This window comes from Rhineura floridana, chromosome 7 (assembly GCF_030035675.1).
Source record: "Rhineura floridana isolate rRhiFlo1 chromosome 7, rRhiFlo1.hap2, whole genome shotgun sequence".
Lineage (NCBI taxonomy): Eukaryota > Metazoa > Chordata > Lepidosauria > Squamata > Rhineuridae > Rhineura > Rhineura floridana.
Genome location: NC_084486.1, coordinates 122,944,916 through 122,963,868, shown reverse-complemented (window position 1 = coordinate 122,963,868; position 18,953 = coordinate 122,944,916). Strand labels below are relative to the sequence as shown.

The 18,953-nt window shown below is 43.1% G+C and overlaps 1 long non-coding RNA gene across 1 annotated transcript; it reads right to left on the bottom strand.

Annotated features, from left to right (window-relative positions):
- Positions 1–457: 457 nt before the first annotated feature.
- Positions 458–15,627, bottom strand: LOC133388525 (uncharacterized). Its single transcript, XR_009763850.1, has 3 exons — positions 15,495–15,627; positions 8,750–8,840; positions 458–2,312 (listed from the first exon to the last, which is right to left on the bottom strand). It is a non-coding gene; the product is annotated as an uncharacterized LOC133388525 (long non-coding RNA).
- Positions 15,628–18,953: the final 3,326 nt, after the last annotated feature.

Below are 18,953 nucleotides of genomic sequence, written 5' to 3'. Positions count from 1 at the left end.
TAGTGTGGTGTAGCGGTTAAGACATTGGACTATGAGTTGGGAGACCAGGGTTTGAATCCCCACTCAGCCATTAAATTCACTGGGGAACCTTGGGCCAGTCACTGTCTCTCAGCCTAACCTACTTCACAGGTTTGTTGTGAGGATAAAAGGGGAAGGGGAGAACCAGGTACACCACCTTCCTTATTTTAATAAAAGTACCATGACTGTACCAGTACAAAATGGCTGGCACAGGCACCAAAAAGAGAGGTGCCTGTGCTTTGTACCAGTGAGTGCTGTCACACACAAAAGGCCCTGGGCCCACCGCACTCCCTGGCTGCTCTCGGCTGTGCAGAGTGAAAAAGGCAGGTACAATAAAAGTGTCTTTATTTATGACTAATACCAGATTTTTTTTATTTGTTGAAATCATTTCTATACTGCTTTATTTTAGTTTTTAAAAATCAAACAGAACACTACAAAATATCAAAATACAACACTACAGATAAAGACCAAGAACAAAATACACATTTAAAGCAGCACAATTAACAGGAAAACAAAATATTCTCTTAAACATACAAACCATGACAAATAAAAACCAAATATAAAAATGCAATAAAATTCCACATATCATTAGCAACTAAACAAAATAAGCAAAAGAGAAGCTGCTCCCCACTCCCTGCAGTAACATCCCCCAAATATAATTTTAGCTGTCTTCTGCATATAGGCTTCACTCTCAAGCATTCCCATCACCATACCAATAATACCTACCAAACATATGATGCAAAATGAGTATCTAGACTGCAAAATAAAAACAAGAACAAATCCCTGGTAACACTAAGCATAATGTACAGCCACCTCATTCATCCACCTCCATCTAGGGCAATATAGTATCATACAAACAGCCAGTGCGTGCTGGTGGCTCCAATGTCAGTGGGGCAGTGAATGCGCTCCGGGATTTAGTTGGAACTTTCAAGGAGATGTCCAAGGTGCTGAAAGTTCAGACTAGAACCCGGAGTGGATTCACTGCCCCACTGATATTGGAGCCACCAGCCTCCACTGCAAACAGCAACATAACCTCTCCCTCTGTGCCCACCACCTAGGTAAGGCTTTGTTCTATACCAGTTCAGTCTTTCACATGGAGTGATATTAAGCAACATTGCAACACACCAAAACATCACAACCCAGACTCTCACTCTGGGCAGCAAGAACACAGTTTTGAGGAAGCAGAGTGCAGAGGAATAGTTTTTTTTAAAAAAGCTCAACCTGGATCCAACCTGGATCCAAGCCTTTTCCTGCTGCCCCCGACTGCTTTCAGGCAGCTTTCCTCTTATGGATCTCCCTTTCGTGTAACCTAGTTGTTAAACGTGCAGGATTCCTGCTCCACCATATCTGCTGTCTTGATGTTATAATATTATACAACGTTATTCTATCTTTCTTCCCAAGGCGGCCTTGAGAGAGCAGCGGCAGCTTAACAATTTATCTAAAGTGGAAAAGAAGTTTCCATACACTCTTGTTTGCTGTTATTGCTTCAGGGTGGAGGGACATGCAACCAGAATTGTCTTTAGTACAGCTATCTACCATGGGGTGTGTGTGTGTGCAATACCAGCATTAAAGAAGAAAAAACACACTTCCCTCTTGTCATCCTCCACTTCCTCCCATTCATTCTCTTGTTTGATTCTCTAGCCACAATAGGAAGTGCCACTGTGCTGCCCTCCACCCTTAAAAAGTGGGCACCAAAGTTAGCTCAATACCAGTGCACTAACATGGCAGCAGCCATACATTGCATGGCAATAGTGGTGATGTGGAGGGAGAAGGCGGAGGAGCACGTCTGCAGGACAACCAGCGTAACTGATGGTTCCTCCTTGCCCTGACAAGTGAATGAGGTAAGAATTAGGCTTTTAAGTTTGTTTATGACTGATTTGCATTAACAGAATCAGAAAATGAGGAAAATAATCACACCAAGCCTAGATACTTCTTTCCTTTTCTTTGATGGGGTTCCTACTTCATGCCAATGGTTTAAATGGCAACATTTCCTTGCACAATTGTTTGCATTTCTAATTACCTAGTGGTGCAAGGAGAAACTATTAACCTTAATAAAAGCTTAGCAAAAAAGTTTGTATTTGAGGACCGTAACACAGCTTTTACTAGCCGTATTGACTAGCATCTAGCTGGCAATTTCTGAATTAGTTTACAGCTCAGTAAAGTAGCTCAGTATAACTTGAACACAGAGTGCCCTGGCTTCTAGCAGGGGAAATGCACTCTTGACTGGGAGTCGCTCATGAACGTTGCATGGAAGAAGGTCATGCCTCACTTCCCGCCTGGAATCTTCCATGTACCTGCCAAAAGATATGCAACATTAATGGTCATTAATTCCCTTTGATAAGGAGGGAGAACTTAGAGAGGAAAAGATGTTCAGTGATAATTCCACTCAGGATGATGGGATCAGCTGATGGTCTGTCGCTGACAGCTGAACCTAACACATTACACTGGGGTGATTTTGAACTACTTGGAATCATGTTTATCAGCCTCAGTACAAATAGGACAAGGGAAAAGAGGGAAATGGCTCAAACATGCACATCGCCATAAAGGAGCCAAGAGAACAAACCCTCCTCCTACAATAAAGTTACTTCCCCACCCCCATTGTCAGAACTACAATTAAGATCAGGCCAACAATCCATCTCCGGTTTATATCTGCACGTTACATGCTTGTGTTGGTTTTTTACCAATTTAACTGTCACCTGTGATCTCATGATCAGGGCAGGATTTGGGAGCAGAAACCCAGGGCCCCACACAGGAGAATAAGCAGGAGGGCCCCCAAACACAGCAGGGCTAGCTTACCACAATTTGAAGTAAGTGAAGCAATGCATATTAGCATTTCAAGACACCCCCCTGCCCTCTGTCTCCAGAGTCCAAAATTGCCTACCTGCACCACTGACTCTCAAGGCATCCTCTCAGAATCCTGACAACTGTAAGCCTCTTTCCATCGTCCAAAACACACATTCAGTAAATGCATGTTCAGTGGAGGCTCTGTACAGGTGATCAAATGAACATGCATAAAAGAGAAGGTGTAGCTTGCCCTTCCCCATCATGCACATTAACTGAAAATGCATACTGGTTAAAAGGGGCTTTAATTTGGTGGGGTTGCTAAGAATTTGGGAAGGCATCCCCAGAGCCAGTCATAGAGGCTGTGTACACACCATACATTTAAAGAGCATTCCTCCTAAGGATTCCTCCAGGATTCTTTGGGGGAAATCATGTGCTTTAAATGTACACAGCCTCTGAGCGGCAGATCTTTTCTCTGTAGTGGCCTGCTAAATATCTAGTCTGTGGGAAATTCAGAAGCAAAACAAACCAGCATGATGTGTCTTACATGGTTTGCCTTTAGTGTCTCGTATACATACCAGGGATATCCATACTTCTGAACACGGAGGTTCTTTCTTTTCTTTTAGCTATCTGAGCTAGAAGCCCCCGAAAGACCAAGCCTCTAAAAAAGTATCCAATCCTTTTAGAAGCTCCTCATGTTAATGACCTTCACAGAATCCCATTAAATTTAATTTCATAGGCTAATTAGGCACTGTGCACAAACTGAACTCTTCATTTTGAGCATGCCAGAAACAGAACTCTGGAAGTTTTCTGATCAAATGTAAATGCTGGAGGCAGAAATTTCCCTGCCTGAACGCACAAACCGAGAGTGAAACAAGATTAATTTTAAAATCAGATTATTTATTTATTTTTAGTATGTGGCACTTCATAAACTTAACAGACCAAAGTGGCTAACCAGATGCTTATGAGAAGCAGGGCACGAGCACAATAGCTCTCTCCCACTGTGGTTACCCAGTGTCTGGTGTTCAGAGGCATGGAGTCTCTGATCCTGGAGGTGGCATATAGTAGTCAATTTATTATTTGTTAGTTATTACATTTCTATCCCACCTTTCCTCCAAGGAGCTCAAGGTGGGGTACATGGTTCTCCCTCTACCCCATTTCATCCTCACAGCAACCCTGTGAAGTAAGTTGGGCTGAGAGATAGTGACAGGCCCAAGGTCACCCAGCGAACTTCATGGCTCAATAAAGGATATGAATCCTGGTCTAGCATTATAACCACATATTGGCTGTCTCTAAAATGAAATGCAGAACGTACAGAGGAGTGATAATTACATAAAGAGCAGTGGCCACACCATTGGCAATCATATGAACATAGGAAACTGCCTTATACTGAGTCAGACGGTTTGGTCCAGCTAGCTCAGTATTGTCTACACTGACTGGCAGCAACAGCTCTCCAGGATTTCAGACAGTGTTCTCTCCCACCACTACCTGGAGATGCTGGGGATTAAACCGGAGAACTTCTGCAAATAAAGAAGATGCTCTGTCCTCCATGAACTTGTCTAACCATCTCCCTTTCGAGTTGATCTTAAGTTAACTCAATGAAAATACTAGCACCATTTGTGAAAAGGTGAAAACCTTGTTAGGGAACATCAGGGGAAAGGGATTTAAAAAAAACAAACCTGCTAATATCGCCATGTTGTTAGACAAATTTATAGTAGAACTACTCTTTGTAACTGTTCTGGTTGCCACGTTTGAAAAAGATGCAGGAAAGGGCAACCACAATGACCAGTATCATGATTAGCATGGTTAATGATTTTTTATTTTTTAAAGAATAATATTTTGTTTTATCATAGTTACTTTATTTTTAAAATAAAAATGTACTTCTGAATCGAGGCTTTATATAAAGTAAAAACACCACTGTGGCAACATAAATAGGAACACACTGTGGCATAAGATTTTGTGGACCAAAGTGTGAGTGCTTTTGTCACCTGACAGATATATTTCCTTTGCTGTGCAGAGTCAGATGCAAATAAGGTCCAGTGAAAACAATAAAAAATCCAATCAGAGTGGGCATGATTCATTCACTGGTAATGAATAGTGTACACGAACATCTGTCAAGGGACACTTTGGGCCAATCTACACAGGACATGAAATATGCCTTTGCATCTAACTTTCAACTTTTTTTTAAATACACATTGCATCAGCTGGTAGGAGAAGGCGATAATTAACGCAATGAGAGCAGGCATGGAGAGGAAATTTAACCTTTTCCTGCTGCCAACCAGAAGCAGGAAACTCATCCGAAGCTAGTATTTGTATAGGGAAGAAATCCCCCATTGTGTCTGCTCTGATCCCATTATCAGCCTTCTCAGCTGATGCAATCTGCATTTCAAAAAACTTGCACTTCAGATGTAAAGAATCTCACTGTAGTTTGGACCATACTTTCTATAGTCAGCTAGCCACTCCCATGCTCTGGTCAGCCTGTGATTGTCAGATCTGCATATGGATTACAACTTCGCAATTCCACAGTTGAGCCTTCCTTTGAAATTGTTTTGGGGTTGTTGTTGTTAGGCGAAAGCATGACAACTTTCCAGTCCCTTGCTGAATGTCCAGTGTGATTGAAGCCTTCTCCTATTGAGTCAGAATCAGCCAGGAAGTTCTTTTAAGCTGGGTAGCTTCAGGAAGACCCAATATTAAATTAAAAATTAAATTTGAAAGGAATCCTAACTGTACTGAAAACACACAGTTCATGAATGTTATAATAGTGGAAGTACTAGGAATTCTCTATTCATGGCCTCTTCATTCTCAGCCTCAACTCTGGCTGCATACACACCATAAGTTTAAAGCGCTTGAGTTCCCCCAAAGAATCCTGGGAACTGTAGTTTACTCTCCACAGAACTCCCATTCTCAGCACCCTTAACAAACTACAGTTTTGTGCTAGTTGCAGCTTCCAGTTCAGCCACAGGGCAACCCCATATAGAGTACATTTCAGCTGACAGTTGGGGTAGAGACACACTGTTTTGCTGGTTCCAGGGTCTCTCTACGTCTCTTTTCTGAAAATGGGGGCACACAATGATAGTAAAACCCTACCCGTTCTTATTGTAAAACCTGGAGGGATCAGCTCAAGTGTGCGTATGTGTGTGTTGTTGTTGTTATGTGCCTTCAAGTCGATTACGACTTAAGGCAACCCTGTGAATCAGTGACCTCCAAGAGCATCTGTCATGAACCACCCTGTTCAGATCTTGTAAGTTCAGGTCTGTGGCTTCCTGTGTGAGAGAGTTTTAATTCAGCTTCAAAGAGTTTTCGCAACTGATTGGCAGATCAATCCATTGCCCCTCCAGGAATGGCCAATGGAAACGCTTTGCTGTAGGCAACCAGTGTGGTCACAGCCTTGGAAGAGTGAAGACAGTGGAAGGTAGAAGGGATTACATGGGTGGGAGTAGGATGAGGAGATTACTAGTTCTAATTGCATTCATCCCAGATTTAGGTTTACTGTGAATTTGTCTTCATTATTCCTCAGATAAACACTCTGTATGCTGTTAAACCTGGGTAATTATCAAGTAAAACCCATGCTAAAAGGTTTTGAATACGATGCCAATACCTACACTTACACTGTGACAAAGTAGTGTTCATATGTCCATTGCATAGTTAGCCATATAACACTGTACTGTAAAGAAAAATATTTGAAGTTTGGGAATTTATCATTATTGTTAAGGGTTTCCACTAGTTCAGGTGGAGCCTTGATTCTGATCAATTTCATTTCCCCTTTGTATACTCTGTGGGGTGCAAATATCAGCAACAGACCAGGCAAGAGATGCCTGGTGGATCTTTTAAGACTTGCCCCTCCTTATTATGTTTTGTTGTCATAGACTAAACACAGACTTGTAAACATAGAACTCAGTCTATTATGTTTTCTTAAAACAAAATGAAACAAAAATATTTCAAAGGTCAACATTTATTTCAAATGCCAATAAATTCATGGAGAGGCCCTCACTTTATGAACATTTTTGCCTCAGCAGGCAGATTTGGTGAAGGGACTCTTATTAGCCTTGGCAGTTTAATGACTTAGATCAAAGTTCAAAAAGCATGGGTGTGTGCACAACCTCACCCAGGGAACATGCCAGCAATAAAACTGAACTGCTAAAGGGGCATTATTCTCCAGTTTCTCAAAAAGGAACAGATCCCATAATTCATTTAATTAGGAAACATTAAAAACAAATGTTCTGCCAAGTGGGCAGTATTACAAGACAAAAATACCCATCATTTCCTCTGCTTTTTAAATATGTATTTCTGGCATCTGTTTGTATATACAAAGTAAAGTGAAATTCAATCAAGATTTTTTTGTTTTAAAAATATACCCATCATTATAACAGCTGAGGGAGACATATATTTATGAGATACAAAAGCTTCGTTCACATCTTCCCTTCATGCATATGTTGCTGAACATGTAAAAGGCAGGGAAGGGTTTGCTGGGCCCTTCCCCAACCGTCATATGACCACTGGCCCCAGCCATTATCTTCACACATTGAGCTATATATGTGTAGAAGCCCTTTCCTGACACTCCATGTTGGAAGGAAGCTGCCTTATGCTGAGTCAAAAGCAAAACAAAGAAGGCTTCTAAAGATGTGAAAAAGCCTACAGACAAAATCACAGAAACTTTCAAAAATAATATAATGGTATAAAAGTAATTTATAAATTAACAAGCAAGACTATGTGTGAAAGGAACATATATACAAATATAAGGAGTAGCCACTGTTGTGTGACAGTTACAACAATTTCTCCTGGCACCTCAAGCTACAATGGTGAGATCTCCTGGACTGGATCCTGTTTCATGCGTCATCGGAACAAATTGAGGGCTTTTCACAGATGGCAGCTGTAGACCCCCTTATAGCTTCTTGTTTACCTTTTCTGTTCATCTTTGTCTTTTTCAGAACAATGTTCAACTTATTATCCATAAACTACGTCACTCATTTGCATGTGACTCAAAACTTAAGAAGGAGTAAAAGACCATTTTTGGCTGAATACTTGTGGTTGTATCCAACAAAGCCCTCCCATTAGTGCGAGAACTTCCACTTGCACAACAGAACTTTCCCTCCTTCTCTCCCTGCGTGCCCCACAAATCTGCTCTGGGGGATCCTCCAACCTCCAAAGCAGATTGGGGGGCACAGGAGGCATGGGGAGAAGAGAGGGAAGAAGCATTGCATTCCATTACACAAGCAAAAAGTCATTTGGGCTGACAAGACAACTGCATTGTATACAACCTTTGGTATGATTCTTCCACAAGAACACAATCAGTGAAGCTACGCTCCAAATGATCTATTGCTCCCAAAGACTGTAACATAAAGAATTACTTGTCCACAAATCTGTCTAGCATAGAAAGTTAGTATAATGTAAAAATACTGAATTGTAGTCCAAAGGTGATTTTTTTTCAAAGAAAGGGGTGACTCCATGTTGCTGCTCAAAAGGTGTAATATAACTGAGCTCTTATATAAGTTGACGGAAATCAGCTGTCTCCATATATTACCAAACAGATGTGATTATATTATTATAAAAACAGTGGCTACTGCTTATATTTGTATATATCTTCATTTTATACAAGTTGGTATTGTTGGTCCACCTAGCTCAGTATTGCCTATAGTACTGACTGGCAGTGGTGGCAGCAGCGAGCACACACATTCCTGCTACCCTCCCAATCCACTGGGTTACCCAAGGTTTGCTGACTTTTGACTGTGGTTGTCCTGTTAACAGCAGCTTGATTTGCAGCAGTGAGCATATGACAAGGTTTATTGCCATGCCATGAAAAGCTTCACACACTAATTTCTGCATATAAACCTCTTTTAAAAGGACAGGGAGAGGACAGGCTGCAGTTTTTGCCCCTGGGCTGTAGGAGACCCTAGCCCATCCTTGTAAATAAGCAAGCAAAAGTTACTAGCCTACAAATTATTTTACTTACCTGCTGTGAGGCTAGTAGCTTACATTTCTGTGCTGTCCTGGGCCATCCTCCAAGGCCTGTATAGAACCACACGCTTGTAGCTTCTTGGCAGCTAATAATAAGAATAAACATGAATACATGAAGATGGGCAGAAGAGAGTGGATGCGACACTGAATGGAGAGCAGGGGGCAAAGGGGACAGAGCCCCCCAAACAAAGAACTGCCCCCAGTATATTTTGCCCACCTAGAAATATACTGAGCCCCTCCAATGCCCCCCACTTTTTTCTGGTGTTTCTCCCCCCCCCATTTTTTTCCTGGTGCTGCAGCTGGAAGAGGGACAGAGTGATCTACCCTTCTTCTGCCAGCCCTCTGCTTTTTCATGCTGGTTGCAAAGAAAGACCCTTTCCTTCCTCTACAATGAGCACAGAAACCAAGAGGGCTGTTGGAGGAAGGGCAGATCGCTCTATGTTTCCCCCACCAGCCTTCTCACTTGTCTGCATTGAATTCCAGGTCATCTATGGCAGCTGCTCAGTCACTGGGCTGGAAGATTCCACTGATGAGACACAGCTGTCTGTTATCAACAGCCTGGTGTGTGCATACAGAATACCTTCATCATCTTACTTCTTCAGGGTTGTGGCAGGTAATCCAATGTCATTTCCAGGCTTGTGGCGACACTAGCCTGTCCTTCTTGATAATCCAATCTCTCTCTCTCTTTTACTGCTTGCAGCCAGGTTGATGGCTCATGAGAAATGGGCAGGAGTGTGAATACGTGCTCCAATCTACCAGTTGAATCAATTACTTGCTTATGCTGTCTTTCCATCAAGGAGCCCCGGACTCCACTTGAAAAAAAAAAAATGAAATGGACTGCCTTCAAGTCGATCCTGACTTATGGTCAACCCTACGAATAGGGTTTTCATGGTAAGCGGTATTCAGAGGGGGTTTACCATTGCCTTCCTCTAAGGCTGAGAGGCAGTGACTGGCCCAAGGTTTCCCCCTAACTCTTGATCCTCCCAGCAACCCTGTGAGGTAGGTAAGGCTGAGAGAGTCTGATCTCCCCACATCAGGCCAATGGGGTAATTCAGGAATGTCAGTGTGGCCCCGAAGTCAAAACTACACAGGTTTTGTCTTGGGAAGTCTCAATTTGAAAGGAACTAACAAAAGACCTTTACCGGCAGTGGGGAAGCTGTAGCCCTCCAGAAGTTGCTGCAGCCCAGCTCCCATCATCCCTGATTGTTGGTCAATGCTGGCTGAGGCTGATGAGAGTTGGAGTCCAACAACATCTGAAGGGTCATGTGCCCCCTCATGCACCCTGTCTCCATTCCACTGGTTGTGCTTCCTCTCCCCGTCCCCCTCTGTTTTGGAAGGAGGCATGCTCCCCGGCATTTTAAGTGTTTATGTTATAATTTTATATTTATATTTTTTCTTTTTTCTTTTGTTGCTGCTTGTGTTTATTGTTGTCTGATTTTATTGTTGATATTTTGTATTTTAACTTTTTTGTACACCGCCCAGAGAGCCACTCGCTATGGGCGGTCTATAAATGAAACAAATAAATAAATAAATGTCGATTTAGTTCTTTTTATTAGGCAAAAAGCAAATGAGGACCATGGGGAAGGCAGCAGCTATCCAAGCCTTTGGCTTGTGCCTTTCCAAATACTTCCAGGCAGTAACACTTCAGCTCAGCATAGCAGGAAATTCAGCTTTCCCTTGAAAATAACTTCTTTGTAAAAAAAAAAAAAAAAAAAAAGGAAAATTGGGCAGAATGAACCTGTTCCATCATGGGTGATGCTGCTTGCATCCTGAGCCTTTGCAGGGGGGGGGGAGTGAGGCAGGGCTGCTTGCCAGCTGTGTTTGATGAAAGGATAACCCTGTCAAGCCGAGCCTGGAGGGCAGTGGCTGCGTGAGTCACCGCTGAGAAGTTGTCAGGAACAAAGCTACCTTACAGTCAGGGTATTTGTGCCAATGGAGAGAAGTATGTCCAGATCGTCTTGACCTATTCCCACAGTTTTGGGGAGCTGGGACAGCATGACACTTGTTTAAATCATCTGAAGTCTGACTCAAACAAGAGCTTGGCATATTAAATGTTTGATTTTGACTGCCTGAGCGCTCGTTTTCATTATGTGAAGACAACCTCCCTTTTGTGAGTTTCAGATGTAGATTGGTTTCAGGTCCTGCTTGGCCAAACAGCAGGGACATACTGCCTGAAAAGCTAATCGCTGCAGTAGCTGCATAGCTTTGCACCCCTCTTCTCTCTCCACTCACACACACATGGCCACAGCACTGTAGGTCTCCTTGGGCATCCTAAGCCACAAGCCTCTCATGTCACAAGATACGGGTGGGGTCAGGAGAGACTTCTTGTGGTTCCTCCCACTGATGCCAAGGACCGCTTTTGGAGTGAACAGTCCACTGGAGGCTACTCCCTTCGGGCAAATAGGGCACTGCCCCACCAACCTCATTCTTCCCTGGCTGTCTGTCTTCTGCATGACCTAGTGGGGTCTTGAATCCTGGTCTCCCAGGTCCTACTCCAACATTCTGGCCACTTTGCCACACTGGCTTTCTACTTACTGTCAGTGTTGCCCTTGTACGACTCAGTGGAGTGGAGAATGGGACAAAACTGGAATTAGTTGGCTCTGCTTGTCACTGGCTCTGATTCCACCTCGCACTGGTCTCCCTGCCATCCGCCCTACCAGTCCCAGTGGACACCAGCCAGCACTGTTACAATGGCACCTTGTTTTTCTCTGTCATGTATTCATGCGGTGTACTATTCCTGCAATGAGGACTATTTAAGGTGCCGCTGCAAATGCTATTGTTGGTGGCAACATGCTTGTTGGGCCTGTGGCAGAAGTCTTCCACGTGTTCAGGTCACTACATGCTATGCGTAGCTCTGCAATTCTTATCTGTACAACAGACGCTCTGGCCCTGCGTGCTTTGCGCACCAACCCCACTACCTAACCCAGGAACAGGGGAGGCTCCAGGCATTGCTGTGTAGCCATCATCACCTCATTCTCCTCACGCTGGCCCCCTCCACCAGGTTTTCAAGGCACGTCCCCCTAGACCTTCTCCCATAAAGGAAATCAGAGGCAGGTGGCACCATCTTGGACAGCTCTGCAGAAACCATCCTGTTCCCTTGCCACTTCCCTCCTCCTCACCTTCCATTGGTAAGGTAGATAGTGTCAGCAGCAGCAGCAAAGCAGGATACTTGTTGCTCCATGGCTCACCCAGGCCACAGCTGCTACCTGCTTGCTCTCTGCCTGTTCTTGCCTTCCCTCCTTCCTCCGCCCTCTACAGCCTGGGAGAAATGGAGGCCTCAAGACAGTGACGCCGAGGCCTCCCATGAATCAGTTCTGCAGCTCACCCAGGCCATCACCCACCACTGCCCGCTTATTCTCCCATTCTCTGCCTAGTCTCCCCACCTCACAGCCTGTAGGGAAAAAAAGCCTCATGGTAGCGATGCTGAAGCCTCCCATGAACCTGTTCTATGGCTTGCCCAGTCAACCACCCACCGCTGTCTCCCATCTGCTCTCCACCAGGTCTCATCCGCCGGCTCAGCCTAACCACATGGCCTGGAGGAAAGGGAAGCCTCATTGCAGCTCCTTATAGTCATTACTCTGCAGTTCACAGTGCCGCCTGTCTGCGGCCAAGCAAACTGCAGTGTGATGTTTTACAAAAATATTATATAGTCAGATATATTAAATGCAGCCGCTGCAATATGAAGAGAAATAGAGGACTACAGGAAGCTGCCTTATGCCAGACTCCTGTTTATCCATCTAGCCTAGTTCTGCCTATTCTGACTGGAGGCCACTCTCCAGAATCTCAGGCAGAGGTCATAGAATCATAGAATAGTAGAATTGGAAGGGGCCTATAAGACCATTGAGTCCAACCCCCTGCTCAATGCAGGAATCCAATTTAAAGCATACCCAACAGGTAGCTGCCCAGCTGCCTCTTGAAGGCCTCCAGTGTTGGAGCCCACCACCTCCCTAGGTAATTGGTTCCATTGTCATATTGCTCTAGCAGGTAGGAAGTTTTTCCTGATGTTCAGCTGAAATCTGGCTTCCTGTAGCTTGAGACCATTACTCCATGTTCTGCACTATGGGATGATCGAGAAGAGATCCTGGCCCTCCTCTGTGTGGCAACCTTTCAAGTACTTGAAGAGTGCTATCATATCTCCCCTCGGTCTTCTCTTCTCAAGGCTGAACATGTCTAATTCTTTCAGTCTCTCCTCATAGGGTTTTGTTTCCAGTCCCCTGATCATCCTCACTGCCCTCCTCTGAACCCATTCCAGTTTGTCTGCATCCTTTTTAAAGTACGGTGTCCAGAATTGGACGCAGTACTCAAGATGAGGCCAAACCAGTGTTGAGTAGAGGCAAACTAGTACTACACACAATTTGGAAACTATACTTCTGTTTATGCAGCCTAAAATAGCATTTGCCTTTTTGTAGCCACATCACACTGTTGTCTCATATTCAGCTTGTGTTCAACAGCAATTCCAAGATCCTCCTCACATGTAGTATTGCTGACCCAAGTATCCCCTATCTTATAATTATGTATTTGATTTCTTTTTCCTAGGTGTAGAACTTTGCACTTATCCCTGTTAAATTTCATTCTGTTGTTTTCAGCCCAATGCTCCAACCAATCAAGATAACTTTGAATTTTGTTTCTGTCTTTCAAGGTATTAGCTACCCCTCCCAATTTTGTAACATCTGCAAATTTGATAAGCATTCCCTGTACCTCCTCATCCAAGTCAATCATAAAAATGTTGAATAGCACTGGGCTCAGGACTGAACCCTGCAGTACCCCACTTGTTACCAACCCCCAGTCTGAGAAAGAACCATTGAGAAGCACTCTTTGAGTACAATTCTGTAGCCAACTGTGGATCCACCCAATAGTTATTCCATGCAGCCCAAATGTAGCTAGTTTGCTGATCAGAATATCATGGAGCACTTTGTCAAAAGCTTTGCTGAAGTCAAGATATATTATGTCCACAGCATTCCCACAGTCTACCAGGGAGATTACCTTTTTCCTCTCCACTTTCTCCACATAGGGCCGGCCCTATCATTAGGCAGAGTTAGGCAATCACCTCAGGCAGCAAATGCTGCGGAGACAGCAGTGACAGCTCCCCAGATATTGCCCAGTGTTAGAGGACAGAGTTTTATATGCTTCCAAGCCTTTTATGGAGGCTTAAACTAGCAGGTTCTCTCAGGTGTGGTGGTGGACAGTATCCCATAACCAATGTTGACATAAGAATTAGCTACCAGTCTAGTTGTCTTCTGTATGTGGAATAGGAAGGGGCACCATTTTGTTTCAGGCAGTAAAATATAATTGGCCAGCCCTGACTGGCTGCCATGCGTAATTTTATAAACCTCTGTCATGTCCCCCATTATGTAGCTTCACATGTCTCTGTTATACCAAAGAAACGTCTTAAGACCGACAGCACCTGAAGCCAGGCCAGACCAAAGAGACATCCTCACCCTGCTTTGAGATTCATCTCCTTGGATGACATATGAGGTAGATTGATGCCATTGTCTGCTTCCTTTCTATACTTCTGGAAGCGCCAGTGAAATGTTATATAAGAGAAATGAAGAGGCCATAGCAACCTACAAGTTTTGCTACAAACACCAGCAAGTGGTTTTGTCATAACCTTTTGCTCTGACATCATTCTGTGAAATTATAGGTTACCAAGGCAACAGTGGGTGGAGGTTTTAAAACCCAGCATTTATTGGATCTATGTGTTCTTTGTTCTCAGCTATCCTGCCCGCTCAGTTCTTTCTGCTGACAAGATAATGGAGATCACACAGTGTCAAAATACTTCCACCAAAGAGTCGTGTTAAGCTGTGCGCTTAATAGCACAGGTTGTTCAGTTCCATATTTTCCTGCCAGAGTCATTGTTGCATTTTCCAATAACACATTCCCTTCCCTTACCCATGAAACACAACTTTGTTCTTGAGGCCCATAACCACACCCAAATATTAACATGAATTTTCTTCAGTGATACTAAGAACGTTCGTCCTAGTAAAGATAGATAAGAGAAGGGCCATAGTTCAGTGGTAAAGGGCATGCTATGCATGTAAAAGGTCCCAGATCCAATCTTTGGCATCTCAAAGATCAGCATGTCTGAAACCCTGGAGAGCCACTTCCAGTCTGTGTGTACAATAATACCAAGCAAGATGCACTAATCATCTGTTTGACTCTGTGTTCAACACTTCTTGTTTCCTATAGACAGTATTATCGTTTTTAACAGGTGTTGGTATCACCAATACGAATAAATGGATTTAAGACTGTGGGTATCCCAAATGTGTTCAGACAGAAGTAAGGCTGTCTTCTTTTTATGGGGTCTACTCCCATGTAAGTGTGCATTGGACTGCAGTTTTAATGGACTGATCGGATCAGGTTTACTATATTAGTCCTGTTTGTCTTTGATATTGCAAGATGCTCCGAGGATACTTTGCTGAATTTGGCCCAGTTCAAATGAAAAGAAAGAAAGAAAGAAAGAAAGAAAGAAAGAAAGAAAGAAAGAAAGAAAGAAAGAAAGAAAGAAAGAAAGAAAGAAAGTTGGTACAATATTAATAGTGTATTAGACATAGAATCTTAGGATTGAGAGAGCCCAGGTGATTGCCTAGGTAGGTTAAATGAAGAATCCCCAGGACCCTTAACAAAATAAACCTCACAGAATTGCCACTAGGATAGATCAGCAGCAAAGAAAATATTAGCAGAACATTGGCCCCACCTTTCACCCAACTCATCTTCCCCCCCCCCTTCTCTTTCCTCCCCACCTGCTCTTTTTCTCTCTCCTGATGACGTTGGTGGAAGACGAAGTCCTGTAATCCAAGGAAGAATTTTCATAAAACAAATTCTATTGGTTCCATTTTGAAAATCCATTGCCCTAAAGTAAGCCAGCCCAGAAATCCTCCCTCACCATTAGGGGAAAATTGCTTCTCCCTCCCACATACAGCAGTCACATGATCACACTGTGATGATTACAACAGACATATTTGATCTCCAGCTTGTGGAGATTGGGTTGTCTAACTCATTTGCCATGAGCATGCTTGCAGTTTGGTACATTGTCAAGAGATGAGAAACCTTGCATCCTTTATGATGCTAAAATCAGGGTAATCACAATAAAAAGTAAGGTTCAGAGCTAAAAGAAGGAAATCACCTCTTCAGCACAATGGGCTGTATTCAACCAAATCCTACTCAGAGCAGACCCATTGAAAATAATGAACCTAAATTAGTCATGTCTATTAACTGCAATGGTTGTACTTTGAGTAGGACTAGCATTGAATAACACCCAATATGCGATTAATATATTCACCAGCAGAAAAGTCCTGTTTATGTGCTTGCTGGTGCGTAAGGCACTCATGTGTAGCAGAAGGAGCAGGGCCACACTTCTGGCCCTGCTCCCATCATTGTATCTTCATTGCTGCCTCATTACCACCAACCTTTGGATGTTAAGTATGGAGGTCTGAAAAGAGAGACACAGAGGTCTTTTGCAGGCAAGACCACCTCAGAGTCTTTTCCAGCCGGACTTACCCCTCCCACTAGGGCCATCTGCCGTCAACTGTCCTGTAGCAAGGGTTCCAGGAGTGAGAGGGGGGCAGGTGAAGGGAGACCACCTTAAGAACCTGTTCCACTGGACTATCCTGTCTCCACCACAGGGCCATTCTTCCACCAGCTGCCCTATAGGATGGATCCTGACAACTGATATAGATATAGGGTTGTACTCAACTAAGTCCTACTCAGAGTAAACTCATTGAAATTCATGAACCTAAGTTAGTCATGACTGTTAACTTCAATGTCTCTGAGCACTAGCATTCAATACTACCCATAGATGTATATTTTTATTATGGTTTTTTAAAATGTAGTTTAACATTTCTTGGAAAGATATGTATCCTGAAAAGGATATAAATAACCATACTAAAACAAAATAATTTTAAGAATGTAAGCTGTTAGGATTATTTTTATTTTGATGAAATACATGACAAAACCTATTTTGGTTAGGACTTCATTGTCTTTCTTGTCAAACTGCTCACATGTACGCTTAACATGAAGTTTAGATATTCTGTGCTCTTTAAAGCACAACCTTATGCATCTTTACCCAGAAGTAAGTCCCACTGAGTTCAGAACTTACTCCCGGGTAAGCATGTACTGGATTGCAGCATTAGGCTGGGTTTCATCTCTGGAATTCCTAATCAAAGAGGGAAATAATTACTAATCTTTTTCATCTGAGGTCTTCCTAAGAATATAGCTCTGTTTTTGCACATCCACTTCAAAAGAGATACAAAGTCCCATGCCTTTCATTTAAATTACTGAGAATGTGGTAGCAATTTTGCAGTGTTTGCAGAAACATGGTAGCACAGACCGTCAGAAGAGTATTTACTTGTGTGTCCTTAAATTAGGCTTTCAATTTTGGTTTCCAAAAAAGGAAAGCCAAAACGCCAACTCAATGGCATCACCCCCAGCTCCTGGATACACAGTATGGCCCTGTCAGACGCAATTCGCTCATATTCACTGGGGACCAACTCTCTGCCAAGTTTACACAGAGATCTTTAGTTCTTGCAAAGTTTCCCACAAGGCTGTAAATAGCTATTGAAGTCTAGCCTACAGCCCAATCTGACTAGAATGCCTTCTTGATGAACACATGCTTATTACCGAAGCCTACAATGATTACATCTTCTAGACATCAACTGGACTAATAATTGCATCACATCTAATCATTGCATTGGGTTTCTCAGGAGCAGCTGGAGCTAATGACTGTATAATAATCATGGATAGCTTTAATTAATTGGCTCAATTCTACCTTTGCAACCTCCAGATCACTTTTTAGCAGCCCAGTCCTGTAGCATTGAACATTAATAAAAAAATATTACTCTTCAGCATCTTTGAGACCGAGTCTCATTTTTTGTCACTTCCATGCTTCCTGTTTTTCTTACGTGTGGTTTCTGGTTTTGCAGCCTGCCATGCAAGGCAGAAGTGGACAGTCCCACATACAATGGCCCTTGCAGCAATGTGGCATGATGAATTCCAATACTCCAGATGGAACACATTAGCAGGAAGTTATGTGGCTGCAGCACATCAGGATGTTGCCGTTTCACTGGGGCAGTTGCATTTGCGCAAGCCATTGCACAAGTCAGAGCTGGTCTATAAAATATCTTCGACAGGAGGTGTGGCATCCTGTGAGAAACCCCATGCCTTGGCTGAACTGTGCAGTAGGACTCACCATGTGAATCAGAGCCACCACATAATGAGTTCAACATATAAATTGTTAATGTAAATGACAGTTAACAGTGTTTATAAGGAAACGACTATATGAACAATGGCCGTGGCTCATGTGATGAGTGCTAATAGAGAAGCTGCTATAGGGATACTGATCTCCATGGCAAAAATAATGACTAGACCAGCTTTTCAAATGTGAGCAAAGGAGGATGGAATCAGCAAGTGTAGGACCTGCTGTATGGTAACAGGAACTATGCATAATTTTATCTACACCAATAAAGGTTAGGAATCTGTTTTGTACAGGTATAATGTTGGGACCACAAAATGTGCTAGATCACAATCATAAGCACCAAACGCCAAGGCCCATATAGCCAAACAGATTGCCGGTGCCATCTAGAAGCGGGATGCTGTATACGACTTCTCCACTCCCAGAAACCATTCCGCAATTGTCATCCAATACGCAGAAACACTGGCTATAATCTTTAATATTCTTCCATTGTCCTGTGCCCCCTTTCTCACTCATATGCCAGCTTTCCCACTGCTGCAATATGAAGATTTGCTGCAATCATAAAGATTTAACTAGGATGAAATGCTCTGCTGTGAAAAAGCCCTATCCTGATTGTATAGTAGTTTAAGTTTATTATTATAATAAGACATTTTATTGGGTCTCAGGGTGAATTCACTGTGCTGAATCCAGTTTCTTTTTGTGTGATGCACCCAGAGATATCTGTGAAGGAGTCAGGTCATGCAATTTATGGAAGAGAAGCCAGGGGAATGGCTGTTGGTACCTTAGTTTCATATGAATGCTACTTGAATTGTATGTCTGTCTATATGTATAGTGGAAGGCACAATGAGTTATATCCAAAGCAGTATCAGTGGAGTTCTACTGCTGCACCAGCACTTCTGCTTCCTCTCTTCCTTCCATGTGCCCCCAAAAACTTCCTATGGAGCTGATTTTGAGGACACATGGGGGGCCGCAGAGGAGAGATGGGGAAAGTTCCATACTCAGTGCAAGTCTC